At 36.3% G+C, this 3923-nt stretch overlaps 1 pseudogene; it reads right to left on the bottom strand.

The window, feature by feature from the left end:
- Positions 1-2584: 2584 nt before the first annotated feature.
- LOC101274114 (oligosaccharyltransferase complex subunit OSTC-like) lies at positions 2585-3608 on the bottom strand (annotated as a pseudogene).
- Positions 3609-3923: the final 315 nt, after the last annotated feature.

The following is a 3923-nucleotide window of genomic DNA, read 5'->3' as shown; positions in this document are numbered from 1 at the left end:
CCATTAGCTAGCTATTTTACATTTGGTAGTGTATATATGTCCATGACACTCTCTCACTTCATTCCAGTTTACCCTTCCCCCTCCCCATATACTCAAGTTCATTCTCTATGTCTGCATCTTTATTCTTGCCCTGTGCCTAGGTTCTTCAGAATACTTTTTTTTTTTTTTAGATTCCATATATATGGGTTAGCATACAGTATTTTTTTTCTCTTTCTGACTTACTTCACTCTGTATGACAGACTCTAGGTTCAACCACCTCACTACAAATAACTCAATTATGTTTCTTTATATGGCTGAGTAATATTCCATTGTATATATGTGCCACATCTTTATCCATTCACCTATTGATGGGCACTTAGGTTGCTTCCATGTACTGGCTATTGTGAAGAGTGCTGAAATGAACATTGTAGTACATGACTCTTTTTGAATTACGGTTTTCTCAGGGTATATGCCCAGTAGTGGGATTGCTGAGTCATATGGTAGTTATATTTTTAGTTTTTTTAAGGAACCTCCATACTGTTCTCCATAGTGGCTGTATCCATTTACATTCCTACCAGCAGTATAAGAGGGTTCCCTTTTCTCCACACCCTCTCTGGCATTTACTGTTTGTACACTTTTTGATGTTGGCCATTCTGACTGGTGTAAGGTGATACTTCATTGTAGTTTTGATTTGCATTTCTCTAATGATTAGTGATGTTGAGCATCCTTTCATGTGTTTGTTGGCAAACTGTATATCTTCTTTGCATAAATGTATATTTACGTCTTCTGCCCATTTTTGGAGTGGTTTTTTTGTTTTTTTTGATATTGAGCTGTATGAGCTGCCTGTAAATTTTGGAGATTAATCCTTTGTCAGTTGCTTCATTTGCAAATATTTTCTCCCATAATGAGGGTTGTCTTTTCATCTTGTTTATGGTTCCTTTGCTGTGCAAAAGCTTTTAAGTTTCATTAGGTTCCATTTGTTTATTTTTGTTTTTATTTTCATTTCTCTAGGAGGTGGGTCAAAAGGATCTTGCTGTGATTTATGTCATAAAGTTTTCTGCCTATGTTTTCCTTTAAGTGTTTTATAGTAGCTGGCTTTACATTTAGGTCTTTAATCGATTTTGAGTTTATATTTGTGTATGGTGTTAGGGAGTGTTCTAATTTCATTCTTTTACATGTAGATGTCCAGCTTTCCCAGCATCACTTATTGAGGAGGCTGTCTTTCCTCCATTGTATATTCTTGCATCCTTTATCAAAAATAAGGTGACCATATGTGCATGGGTTTATCTCTGGGCTTTCTATCCTGTTCCATTGATCTATATTCCTGTTTTAGTGCCAGTACCATACTGTCTTGATTACTGTAACTTTGTAGTATATTCTGAAGTCAGGGAGCCTGATTCCTCCAGTTCTATTTTTGTTTCTCAAGATTGCTTTGGCTATTTGGGGCCTTTTGTGTTTCCATGCAAATTGTGAATTTTTTTTTCTAGTTCTGTGAAAAATGCCAGTGGTAGTTTGATATGGATTGCATTGAATCAGTAGATTGCTTTGGGTAATATAGTCATTTTCACAATGTTGATTCTTCAAATCCAAGAAAATGGTATATCTCTCTGTTTGTATCATCTTTAATTTCTTTCATCAGTGTCTTAGATTTTTCTGCACACAGGTCTTTTGTATCCTTAGGTAGGTTATTCCTAGATATATTATGCTTTTTGTTGCAATGGTAAATAGGAGTGTTTCCTTAATTTGTCTTTCAGATTTCTCATCACTAGTATATAAGAATGCAAGAGATTTCTGTGCATTAATTTTGTATCCTGCTACTTTACCAAATCCATTACTTAGCTCTAGTAGATTTCTGGTAGCATGTTTAGGATTCTCTATGTATAGTATCATGTCATCTGCAAACAGTGACAGTTTTACTTCTTCTTTTTGGTTTTGCATTCCTTTTATTTCTTTTTCTTCTCTAATTTCTGTGGCTAAAACTTCCAAAACTATGTTGAATAATAGTGGTGAGAGTGGGCAACCTTGTCTTGTTCCTAATCTTAGTGGAAATGTTTTCAATTTTTCAAGCTTGAGAACAATGTTGGCTGTGGGTTGTCATATATAGCTTTTATTATGTTGAGGTAAGTTTCCTCTATGCCTTCTTTCTGGAGGGTTTTTTATCATAAATCGGTGTTGAATTATGTCAAAGTATTTTTCTGCATCTATTGAGATGATCATATTTTTTTCCTTCAGTTTTTTAATATGGTTTATCACATTGATTGATTTGTGCATATTGAATAATCCTTGCATTCCTGGGATAAACCCCACTTGGTCATGGTGTGTGATCCTTTTAATGTGTTGTTGGATTCTGTTTGCTAGTATTTTGTTGAGGATTTTTGCATCTATGTTCATCAGTGATATTGACCTGTAGTTTTCTTTCTTTGTGACATCTTTGTCTGGTTTTGGTATCAGGGTGATGGTGGCCTCATAGGTTGAGCTTGGGAGAGTTCCTCCCCCTGCTATATTTTGGAAGTGTTTGAGAAGAATAGCTGTTAGCTCTTCTCTAAATGTTTGATAGAATTCACCTGTGAAGCCATCTGGACCTGGGCTTTTGTTTGTTGGAAGATTTTTTTTTTTAATTAGAAAAATTATTTATTTCCATTCCTTTCATACATCTTATTGTTCAGGTAACAGTCTTACATACATATCTGAAATGATGCACTGTCACACACTCTGTTTAAAGGCAAAGCACCACAGGTAAAGCTGATCAGCTGTCCAGAGTTCTCAGCTTATGGGATCTCACTTCCTGATTTTACATTAATTTCTGAAGGTCAGAAGTGTCATCTCCAAAAAATGTTAACGGGTTTGTAAAAAATAATCACTTTATTCAATATTATAGTTGTAGAAATGAAGTATATTTTCTTTAAGAAATAAAAAAAAGAAGAAGAAAATGACACTTAACATCGTTGGTATGTCAGTATAGGCCATCAGGAAAAAATGCTGATAAGCTTGTCTCTGATACCAAGAAGACATTCTAGTCCAAGCTATAACACATTTCCTATGTTTTCACTAGATGCTTCTTTTCTGCTGTTTTTCATCCTTTTCCATATTTCATATCAGAGGACTGGTACAGCCTTTAAAACTTCATTAACGGGAGCAAATTCAGTATCCACCAATTTCTTCTCAAAAGGCACTCTAACCCATCAGATAGCCCAGCAGTTTCATTCTCATGAAAACTCTAGCCATGAAAAATCTCAATAGGACACAGACGAATCCAATGAATAAAAGAGAAATCTACTGAGCTTTGGAATGTTTGGTGCATTGGATTGGTCCAGGATTATGAAACCTAAACCTCCCATTGTAAACAGGAAGCTGGATGTGCGTTCTTCCATAATATACTGTCCATTTACTCTGTAGGACAAGAAAGCTACTGGTCTCTGATGCCCATGTTCATCAGTCATGGAGCCGACACTTGGAGGTTCAATGATAACATCATAAATGATTCCTCCAGTGATGAGGAAGTAAGACACCAACACCAGAGCGTACACCATAATGGCTGATGGCATGTGCACCCAGGGTGGCTTCTTCAGCTTCAGGTTGGGACATTTGAGCACTAAGAATGGGACGCAGTACAAACTCTCCATGTTGGTGGCGGCAGGGGCAGCAGTCGGCTGCCAGTCCCACATGCCCCCTCTGTTGGAAGATTTTTAATCACAGTTTCAAGTTCAGTGCTTGTGATTGGTCTGTTTATATTTTCTATTTCTTCCTGGTTCAGCCTCTGGAGGTTGTGATTTTCTAAGAATGTTTATATTTCTTCCAGGTTGTCCTCTTTATTAGCATACAGTTGCTTGTAGTAATCTCTCATGATCCTTTGTATTTCTGCAGTCAGTTGTTACCTCTTCTTTTTCATTTCTAATTCTATTAATTTGAGTCTTCTCCCTTTATTTCTTGATAAAGCAGGAGAC

The sequence above is a fragment of the Orcinus orca genome, chromosome 5 (assembly GCF_937001465.1).
Source record: "Orcinus orca chromosome 5, mOrcOrc1.1, whole genome shotgun sequence".
NCBI lineage: Eukaryota > Metazoa > Chordata > Mammalia > Artiodactyla > Delphinidae > Orcinus > Orcinus orca.
This window is presented reverse-complemented; position numbering and strand designations above follow the sequence as displayed.